The following is an 11,587-nucleotide window of genomic DNA, read 5'->3' as shown; positions in this document are numbered from 1 at the left end:
GAGACTCCGTCTCAAAAAAAAGAAAAAGAAAAAAGCCTAGGGCCGGGCGCAGTGGCTCAAGCCTATAATCCCAGCACTTTGGGAGGCCGAGACGGGCGGATCACGAGGTCAGGAGATCGAGACCATCCTGGCTAACACGGTGAAACCCCGTCTCTACTAAAAAATACAAAAAACTAGCCGGGCAAGGTGGTGGGCGCCTGTAGTCCCAGCTACTCGGGAGGCTGAGGCAGGAGAATGGCGTAAACCCAGGAGGCGGAGCTTGCAGTGAGCTGAGATCCGGCCACTGCACTCCGGCTTGGGCGACAGAGCGAGACTCTGTCTCAAAAAAAAAAAAAAAAAAAAAAAAGCCTAGAAAGAAATTCTGCGGAATAAAAGTCTTTAGGAAATGAGATCGTGCCCTTTAAAACTAAGTTTAACAATAGTGAGGGCTTAATAAACGATAGGTGTTGTCTCTGGGTTGAGGGGGAATATCTATAATTTTAGTTTTTCGTTTGTTTTTTTTTTTTATTTTTTATTTTTTATTTTTTTTTGTTTTTTTTGTTTGTTTGTTTGTTTTTTTGTTTTTGAGACGGAGTCTCGCTCTGTCGCCCAGGCTGGAGTGCAGTGGCGCAATCTCGGCTCACTGCAAGCTCCGCCTCCCGGGTTCACGCCATTCTCCTGCCTCAGCCTCCCGAGTAGCTGGGACTACAGGCGCCCACAACCGCGCCCGGCTAATTTTTTGTATTTTTAGTAGAGACGGGGTTTCACCGTGGTCTCGATCTCCTGACCTTGTGATCCGCCCGCCTCGGCCTCCCAAAGTGCTGGGATTACAGGCGTGAGCCACCGCGCCCGGCCTTTATTTTTTATTTTTATTTTTATTTTTATTTTTTGAGACGGAGTCTCGCTCTGTCGTCCAGGCTGGAGTGCAGTGGCGTGATCTCGACTCACTGCAACTTCGCCTCCCGGATTCAAGCAATTCTGACTCAGCCTCCCGAGTAGTTGGGACTACAGGCGCCCGCCACCACACACGGCTAATTTTTTGCATTTTTAGTAGAGGCGGGGTTTCACCGTGTTAGCCAGTATGGTCTCCTGACCTCGTGGATCCGCTTGCCTTGGCCTCCCAAAGTGTTGGGATTACAAGCGTGAGCCACCGTGCCCAGCCTACTGTTATTTTAAATGAGGGGACAGGAAACGTCACATGTAGAGACTGAGACCCCAGGATTGACCCTGAACCGCCTCTCCGAGGGGAGGTCGAGGCTCCTGCCTGGCCATTGTGGCGTGAAGGTGGCCAGGTGTTTGTGAAAGAGGGGCCGCCAGAGAGCAGCACGGGAGCGATTTATACACACGAATATTAACATGGAAAAGTCTGAGAAACTCCCCCAAATATGCATGTCCAGTTTTTTGAAGCAAATTACAAAATGTGAAATTCCCCAGAAATACACAGCAATACTTTCTCTAACAAGTAATTATTGCTTCCTCCTCTGCGGCCAGCACTATTCCAGGTTCTAGGGGTGCAAAGAGTAGTAAGATTGCTACCTGGTATTTGGAAGATACGCAAAAAGTGAAATGTTAAGATAGCAGGTTCCTAAGTAATTCTTTAGTGTTATTAAGTCAGATTAGCTGGTCAATTGTATTTTGGTAGGGAGGGAACAGGATGGGAAACAGGAACTAAAAGCAAGTCTGTCTGTTGATATCTAGACCCTCCAAAGGGTTTTTCCCAGGACTGGGCCATGAGTCTCCTAACATGTGTTTTCACCCTCCATGTTGGGAGGGAAACCAATAATTTTTTTTAATTGGGCTGTCCCAACTCCAGTGCCTCCTGAGCAGGTTCTGTCCTGTGGGTTGGAAAAGAGGTGGGGGTGATTGGAGTCTCTGCAGGACCAAGAAACCAAGTTCCTGTTTAACTCTCATCAGCTTGGGCCACCTGGGTTCTGATGTGCCTTCAGATGTGGGGAGACTTACTCCTGGCCTCTGAAACGTTTTGGGAGAAGTCTGGAGGTGTCTTCTAGTTGAGACCTACAGCTTCATATTAAAAGACCTTGGAAAGCTGTTAGAGGCTCTTAGAAAAGTCATGTCATGCCACCTTTTACCTTTTATTTATTTTTTGATGCTTTTTTTTTAAAACTGGGTTTTGCCATGTTGCCTAGGCTGGAACTCCTAGGCTCAAGCAATCCTCCTGCCTTGGCCTCCCAAAGTGCTGGGATTGCAGGCAGGAGCCACAGCACTCGGCCCCTTTTATTTATTAAGTGAACATTTATTAATGCCAAGAGAATGTCTTGCACTGTGTGAGAAAGAAGATTCTGGAGGACCCTTTTTAGTCCTGCAGGGTGAAGTGAGTAACTGAGTAGAGAAAGCACAGGGTGCGGGATAGGGAAAAAAGGTTTATGAATTGCACTTTGGTCTTAGTTAATGGGATATTGGAATTCACTTCCCCAGCTTGCTTTCAAGATTTTTGTATTTTTGACAAACACTTTAAGTCATACTAAAAACAATAATTTGACCCCCTGCAGATTGCTGTCCATGAAGTCTTGAACATGTGAGTCCAAACCCTTGGACACTGTCATATCCTCTCTATAAGATGAGCCTGGTAATTCTTGCATCAGGCACCATCAGTGTTTTAAAACATTTACTAGGCACCTGTGATAAGAGCTATAATATATATAAAATATGGCTGGGCACGGTGGCTCACGCCCTGAGGCAGGCGGATCACGAGGTCAGGAGATCGAGACCATCCTGGCTAACACAGTGAAACCTTGTCTCTACCTAAAAAAAAAAAAAAAAAAAAATTAGCTGGGTGTGGTGGCTGGCACCTGTAGTCCCAGCTACTCGGGAGGCTGAGGCAGGAGAATGGCGTGAACCCGGGAGGTGGAGCTTGCAGTGAGCCACGATCGCGCCACTGCACTCCAGCCTGGGTGACAGAGCGAGACCCCGTCTCAAAAATAAAAAATAAAATATTTATATATACAAAGTTCTCAGTCTTTGAGGCCCGGTATGGTGGCTCACATCTGTAATCCCAGCACTTTGGGAGGCCAAAGTGGGTGGAGCACCTGAGGTCAGGAGTTCGAGAGCAGCCTGGCCAACATGGTGAAACCCCATCTCTACTAAAAATACAAAAATTAGCCGGACAGAGTGGGGGTGCCTGCAATCCCAGCTACTGGGGAGGCTGAGGCAGGAGAATTGCTTGAACCTGGGAGGTGGAGGTTGCAGTGAGCCAAAATCATGCCATTGCACTCCAGCCTGGGCAACAGAGTGAGACTCTCTCAAAAAAAAAAAAAAAAAAAAGCCTTATTCAGAAAGAATCAATCAGGAAAGCGTGAGCAAAACAGGAACAGAAATAAACAGGCATTCCAGAAAAGATAAGGGAAAATAGAAAAACACTGTAAGCTGGTAAGCAGAAAACAGAATATAACATGGCAAGAATAAGTCCAAACATATAAACAATAAAACATAAATGTGAATGGGTTATATTATCTTCTTAATCATGCTAAAACATAAATGTGAATGGGTTATATTATCTTCTTAATCATGCTGTTTTGTTTTATGTGTATCTCTTATAAACAACATATAGCTGGCTTTGGAGTTTCTCAATCAGAGCTTCTCTCTTTTAAGAAGAGAATAAAGCGTTCGTATTTATTTTTGATTACTTACATATTTGGACTTATTTCTGCCATGTTATTTCACATGTTCTGTTTACTATGTTTCTCAAGTCAGGAGGATTGCTTGAGGCCAGGAGTTCAAGACCAGGCTGGGCAACATATTGAGACCTCGTCTCTACAAAAAATAAAAAAAAATTAACCAGGTGTGGTGACTTGCACCTGTAGTCCCAGCTGCTCGGAAGACAGAGGTGGTAAGATCTCTTGAACCCAGGAGTTTGAGGCTGCAGTAAGCTATGAGCTATGATTGAACCATTGCACTCCAACCTGGGAGACTGAATGAGATCCTGCCTCTGAAAAACAAAAATTTAAAAAAAAAAAAAAAAATGAAATGGCTTACCAGCCATTTTTATGTTTATGGAAATGATTATGGAAAGAAAGCATATGTAGCAATATTAATATGAGACAAAATAGAATTTATGGCAAAGGCATTAAAAGGACAAAGAAGGGTATTTCATGTTGATTGAAGGTACAAGTTACCACATGTACATCTTTATGAACACAGCAACATAATTTTGAAATGTATAGGCCTAGCATGGCGGCTCACACCTGTAATCCTAGCACTTTGGGAGGCCGAGGCGGGCAGATCACCTGACCAGCCTGGTCAACATGGTGAAACCCCGTCTATACTAAAAATACAAAAATTAAAAATTAACTGGGCATGGTGGCATGCACCTGAAATCCCAGCTACTGAGGAGGCTGAGGCACAAGAATTGCTTGAACCTGGGAGGCAGAGGTTGCAGTGAGCCACGATCAAGCCCCTGCACTCCAGCCTGGGTGAGGGACAGAGCAAGACTCTGTCTCAAAAAAAAAAAAAAAATGGCCGGGCGCGGTGGCTCAAGCCTGTAATCCCAGCACTTTGGGAGGCCGAGACGGGCGGATCACGAGGTCAGGAGATCGAGACCATCCTGGCTAACATGGTGAAACCCCGTTTCTACTAAAAAAATACAAAAAAAAACTAGCCGGGCGAGGTGGCGGGCGCCTGTAGTTCCAGCTACTCGGGAGGCTGAGGCAGAAGAATGGCGTAAACCCGGGAGGCAGAGCTTGCAGTGAGCTGAGATCTGGCCACTGCACTCCAGCCTGGGTGACAGAGCGAGACTCCGTCTCAAAAAAAAAAAAAAAAAAAAAATTAGCTGGTCTTAGTAGTGTGCACTTGTAGCCCCAGCTACTCAGGAGGCCAAGGTGGGAGAATCATTTGAGCCCAGAAGATTGAGGCTGCAGTGAGCCAATGCATTCAAGCCTGGGCGACAGAGTAAGATCCTGTCTCAAAAGAAAAAACAAAAGAAAATCGGCCAGGCACCGTGACTCACGCCTGTAATCCCAGCACTTTGGGAGGCCGAGGCAGGTGGATCATCTGAGGTCAGGAGTTAGAGACCAGCCTGGCCAACATGGCGAAACCCCATCTCTACTAAAAATAACAAAAATTAGCTGGGCATGGTAGCAGGTGCCTGTAATCCCAGCTACTCAGGAGGCTGAGGCAGGAGAATCGCTTGAACCTGAGAGGGTGAGGTTGCAGTGAGCCGAGATCATGCCATTGCACTCCAACCTGGCAACAAGAGTGAAACTCTGTCTTAATAAAAGAAAGAAAAGAAAATAAATGTATAAAACAAAGACTGAAATGATGAAAATGATTGATCCACAAATCACAGTGGGAGACAAATACAACTCTCAGAATCAACAGAGGGAGCAGACAGAAAAGATTTGAACAGCACAACTTTCCTCCCAACCAAGGGCTTGGATTTTTTTCTTTTTTTTCGAGATGGAGTCTTGCTCTGTCTTGAATGGAATGCAGTGGCACAATCTCAGCTCACTGCAACCTTCACCTCCCAGGTTCAAGCAGTTCTCCTGCCTCAGCCTCCCAAGTACCTGGAATTACAGGTGCCTGCCACCACACCCAGCTAATTTTTGTTTTTTTAGTAGAGACGGGGTTTCACCATGTTGGACAGGCTGATCTAGAACTCCTGACCTTGTGATCCGCCCGCCTCAGCCTCCCAAAGTGTCGGGATTACAGGTGTGAGCCACAGTGCCCAGCCAGACCTATGTTTTTTCAATCAAGAAACATTCCCACTTTATTTATTTAATTATTTAATTATTTATTTATTTATTTTGAGACGGAATCTCGTTTCATTACCCAGGCTGGAGTGCAATGGCATGATCTCAGCTCACTGCAACCTCTGACTCTTGGGATCAAGTGATTCTCCCGCCTCAGCTTCCTGAGTAGCTGGAATTACAGGCACACGCCACTAAGCCTGGTTAATTTTTGTGTTTTTAGTAGAGACAGAGTTTCACCATGTTGGCCAGCCTGGTCTGGAACTCCTGACCTCAGGTGAGCCACCTAAGTTGGGCTCCCAAAGTGTTGGGATTATAGGCATGAGCCACGGGACCTAGCGAAATCTTTATATTTTCATTTCCCTAGAGTAAATACCTAGAAGTGGAATTGTAGTATCATATCGTAAGTACTATGTTTACATTTTTTAGAAACTTAGCAGCTTTCCAAAGTGGCTATAGGTTATGCCATTTTACATTCCCACCAGTGATGTACTGCTTTATTATATTGCTAAAGAGTAAATTGTTATTTAACTCTTTCATGGTTGTCCAACTTTTTATTGTTTATGTTGTATGTTTTTCCCAACTGGATTTCAACAAGCTCATTAGATGCAGAAGCTAGGATTAATCGTGGTTACATTTTGTGTGTGTTCTGTGTGTACGATAGTGCTGAGTACATACTAGGCATTCAATAAATATTTTTGAATGACTATTGAATGGTTAGATTATCTGCAATATGCTTTATTTTATTTTATTTTATTTTGAGACAGGGTCTTACTCTGTCACCCAGGCTGGAGTGCAGTGGCATGATATCGGCTTACTGCGACTTTCGTCTCCCGGGTTCAAGTGGTTCTCCTGTCTCAGCCTCCTGAGTAGCTGGGATTACAGGCATGCACCATCATGCCTGGCTAATTTTTTTTGTTTGTATTTTCAGTAGAGATGGGGTTTTGTTATGTTGGCCAGGCTGATCTTGAATTCCTGACCTCAGATGATCTACCCGCTTCACCCTCCCAAAATGCTGGAATTACAGGCATGAGCCACCGCTCCCAGCCAAATGTACTTTTTTTTTTTTTTTTTTTTGAGACGGAGTCTTGCTCTATCGCCCAGGCTGGAGTGCAGTGGCGCAATCTCAGCTCACTGCAACCTCCGCCTCCTTGGTTCACGCCATTCTCCTGCCTCAACCTCCCGAGTAGCTGGGACTATAGGCATTCGCCACTACGCCCGGCTAATTTTTTGTATTTTTAGTAGAGACGGGGTTTCACTGTGTGAGCCAGGATGGTCTCAATCTCCTGACCTCGTAATCCGCCCACCTCAGCCTCCTGAAGTGCTGGGATTACAGCCGTGAGCCACCGTGCCCGGCCCTTTTTTTTTTTTTTTGAGACGGAGTCTTACTCTTGTTGCCCAGGCTGGAGTGCAATGGTGTGATCTCGGCTTACCCCAACTTCTGCCTCTGGGTTCAAGCGATTCTCCTGCCTCAGCCTCCCAAGTAGCTGGGATTACAGGCATGCGCCACCACGCCTAGCTAATTTTGTATTTTTAGTAATGATAGGGTTATTCCATGTGGGTCAGGCCGGTCTTGAACTCCCGACCTCAGGTGATCCACCTGCCTCAGCCTCCCAAAGTGCTGGGATTACAGGCGTGAGCCACGGCGCCCTGTCCCGAATGTACTCATTTTAAAGCACTAATTTTAAAACAGTCGTAGTTACCTGCACAGCACCTATTATACTTTTTCTTCCTTATTAAAAAAATGTTGTTCAAGATGCCCACTTGAAAACACTCAGCTTCCAGACTCCCTTGAGGTTATGGATAGTTATGTAATGTGGTTCAGGCCAATGTATACATATGTGGAAGTTCTAGACACAGACGATTCCAGGAAAGTTTGTTAAATGGAGGAGTCTCAACTGGGAAGGCTTTCACCTTTTGCCTGTTGCTCTTTTCCTTTTTTCTCCTCTTCCTTCCCTGGAATGCTGATGAAACTTCCAAAGATTGAGATGTTCAGCTGCCATCTTGCAAATATGCGGATTGGAGTCACATGCTAAGGATGTCAGAAGGGAAAGACAGAAGGAGTCTGGGCTCCTGATGGCACCATGGAGTGGCCATTTAGCCCTAGACTGCCCATTTCCAGATGTCACATTACATAAAAATTATAAATGCTGTGGTAGCTGGGTTCTTGTTACATGCCATTAAATACAGTCTTCGCTTTTACTGACAATTTTTTTTTTTTTTTTTTTTTTTTTGAGATGGAGTTTTGGTCTTGTTGCCCAGGCTGGAGTATAATGGCGCAATCTCGGCTCACTGCAACCTCCACCTCCCAGGTTTAAGTGATTCTCCTGCCTCAGCCTTCCCAAGTAGCTGGGATTATAGGCATGCACCACCATGCTCAGCTAATTTTGTATTTTTAGTAGAGATGGGGTTTCTCCATGTTGGTCAGGCTGGTCTCAAACGCCCGACCTCAGGTGATCAGCCTGCCTTGGCCTCCCAAAGTGTTGGGATTACAGGCGTGAGCCACTGCGCCCGGCTTACTGACCATTTTACCTGCCACACTGCCCTTCGTTAGATTTCCCAAGTACCATCTTTGTTCTCATGAATAAGCTACTAGCACTGCTGAGGAACAAGTAGGCTTGAGCAGGGCAACTAGAAGTAGGTGAGTCCCAGGGACACAATTTTTGTCAGTGACACTTTCTTCTGATACCAGTAAAAGAGGTGAGTCATACCACATTATAGCATCACTATTTTGTGAATGGGAAAATTGAGGTTCAAAGGGAAAAAATAATCAACTTAAGCCTACAGATTACGTCTCCAGCTTATCTGTCCATCCCTCATTCCAGTCTTACCATTTCCCTGAATTATTCTTCTCTGTTTAGTTTGCCTAGTAAACCCCATTTCTTCTGTTTGTTTAAACTACAGTTTCTCAACCTCAGTGTTACTGACATGTGGGGCTAGACAATTCTTTATGGTGAGGGACAGCCCTGTCCCTTGTAGGATGTTTAACACTATCCCTGGCCTCTGCCCACGAGATGCCAGTGGCACCTCTCCCCTCCTCCAAGTTGTGACAATCAAAATTGTCCTTAGACACTGCAGAATGTCCCCTGGGGGCCAAGATCTTCCCCATTGAGATCACTGATCTAAAGTCAGGTCAAATACCACTCCAGTCTATACCTGCTTTATTCCCACATGTCCGCTACTAACTTCCAGCATAACAGCTACAGCACTGTTACCTGTCTGTATCTCCACATTACACTGTATGGTCCTTGAAGGCTCTTTGACTCATTTCTGCATCTCCCTGTTTATTGACTAAATGAATTTTAAAATTGTTCGTGAAGCCACGTGTGGTGGCTTGTGCCTGTAGTCCTAGCTACCTGGGAGACTGAGGCAGGAGGATTGCTTGAGCTTGAGCCCAGGAGTTCATGGCTGCAGTGAGCTATGATCATGCCACTGCACTCCAACCTGGGTGACAGTGCGAGACTCTGTCTCAAAAAAAGAAGAAAAACTCTTAAATGTTTTGGGAGAGAATGAAGAGTAAATTTCTATACAATGTTTTTGTTTCCCTGATGGAATCAAAGTTGAATCAATCTTGCAGAAAATGCTGTGTACACTCTTCTCAGTTCTAATTTCCTCTAATGTTGTCATCTTAAATTATTGTGTTACAGCCAGGCACGGTGGCTCATGCCTGTAATTCCAGCACTTTGGGAGGCCAAGGTGGGCAGATCACAAGGTCAACCTGGCCAACATGGTGAAACCCTGTCTCTACTAAAAATGCAAAAATTAGCTGGGCGTGGTGGTGAGCGCCTGTAGTCCTAGGTACTCAGTAGGCTGAGGCGGAAGAATCACTTGAACCCGGGAGGTGGAAGTTGCAGTGAGCCGAGATCGTGCCACTGCACTCCAGCCTGGGTAACAGAGCGAGATTCCATCTCAAAAAAAAAAAAAAAAAATTGTGTTACATTCGTCATAACCAAGAAAAGATCTTAAAAAAAAAAAGAAAAGAAAACAACTTGAATGCATGGGACTTCATTATTCTTCAGAAATGGATGAAGTCATTTTGGTTTGCTAGTACTATTGATCCCGTATTTCCAATTTTATTAGTTATTTCTAAAGAAAGACATCTACAAACCGTTCAAATAACATTGAGACGCTGAGTATGTGGGCAGGAAATCCTCTTGGTCATGTTGACGAGTGTTTCCTTCGGTCCTGTGGCTGCCCACCCCTTTCTGGAAAAAAAGTTGCAAAACTTCCTGAAGTTCACTTGTGTGCACTTGGGTTCTAAGAAATTCAGTACTTCTTTGGCACCTACAAAATGCTGCAGTTCATTTGCCCATTCAATTAAAATGACACTAAAGGGGCATGACAACAAAAGGAAAAGATTCATTCAAAAAATGTGAAGATATTGCATGGCTCTTTTTCACTTGGCACTGACCTGGCTCTGCATTTGGTTTTGCTTTTTTTTTTTTTTTTTAAAGAAAGCACAAACTCTCCATTGTTGGTAACTATTCTTTATGCTGAGGTTCAAAGGTAGCAAGAGAAGCAAGCTTTATCTTGTTTGAGAGAAGCTTAGCCGGGTCACGCCTGTAATCCCAGCACTTTGGGAGGTTGAGGTGGGTGGATCCCTTGAACCCAGGAACTCAAGACCAGCCTGGGCAACGTGGTGAGACCCCATCTCTACAAAAAATACAAAAACTTAGCCAGCCATGGTGGCGTGCACCTGTAGTCCCAGTTTCTCAGGAGGCTGAGGTGGGAGAAACACCTGAGTCCAGGAAGTCGAGGCTGCAGTGCGCTGTGATCATGCCACTGCATTCCAACCTGGGTGACAGAGACCCTGTCTCGAAAGAAGTTTAAGTGTTGCAAGCCCCCTTCATTATTCCTATAAGAAAGAAAACCAGTTCATTGGTACTGAAATTTTAAACTTTTTATTTTGGCATAATTTAAATGTACAGAAAAGTTTTTTTTTCTTTTTTCTTTTCTTTTGAGACGTAGTCTCGCTCTGTCACCCAGGCTGGAGTGCAGTGGCACAATCCCAACTCACTGCAACCTCCTAGTAGAGACGGGGTTTCACCATGTTGGCCAGGCTGGTCTTGAATTCCTGACCTCACATGATCCACCCACCTCTCAAAGTTCTGGGATTATAGATGTGAGCTCAGCCAAATGTACAGAAATGTTTCAAAGCTAGCACAGATAATTATCAGGCATGCCCTCACCCAGTTCCGGTTTCCCCTAACGTTACCAGCTTACACCACTGTGGCACATTTGTCAAAACTGAGAAACCAACACTGACACATTGCTAGGAACTAAACTCTAGTCTTTATTTGGATTTCACCAGTTTTTCCTTTAATGACCTTTTTCTGTTCCAGGATCCTGCATTGGCTTCCGGATAGTACACCTACTTTTGCAGAATATTTCATGATTAATTTCAGCAAACCATATTTATCTGAAGAGCTTAATTTACTCAAGTTCAATCTTCCCAGACATGCACCCTGGGGCTTTGACTCCAAAATGGCTACAATTGATCCCTTCCTCCCCCTTTGGTGAGGTGGCTTGGGCTTTAGGTGACGCTGAGAATTGTGCATGATCTGGCTTGTAGGAGACTGAATTTCCTGAGAATGATCTAGGGACTCTCAGCATTTTAAAAAATATCCTGTTTTTGTTTTGTTGTTTTCTTTTGAGACAAAGTCTCACTCCGTCGCCCAGGCTGGAGTGCAGCAGCACAATCTTAGCTCACCACAACTTCTGCCTCCTGGGTTCAAGGGATTATACTGGCTCAGCCTCCCGAGTAGCTGAGACTACAGGCACCTGCCACCACACCCGGCTAATTTTTTTTTTTTCGTTTTTTTTTTTTTTTTTGAGATGGAGTCTCAATTTGTTGCCCAGGATGGAGTGCAGTGGCCGGATCTCGGCTCACTGCAAGCTCTGCCTCC

The sequence above is a fragment of the Papio anubis genome, chromosome 16 (genome assembly GCF_008728515.1).
Source record: "Papio anubis isolate 15944 chromosome 16, Panubis1.0, whole genome shotgun sequence".
NCBI lineage: Eukaryota > Metazoa > Chordata > Mammalia > Primates > Cercopithecidae > Papio > Papio anubis.
This window is presented reverse-complemented; position numbering follows the sequence as displayed.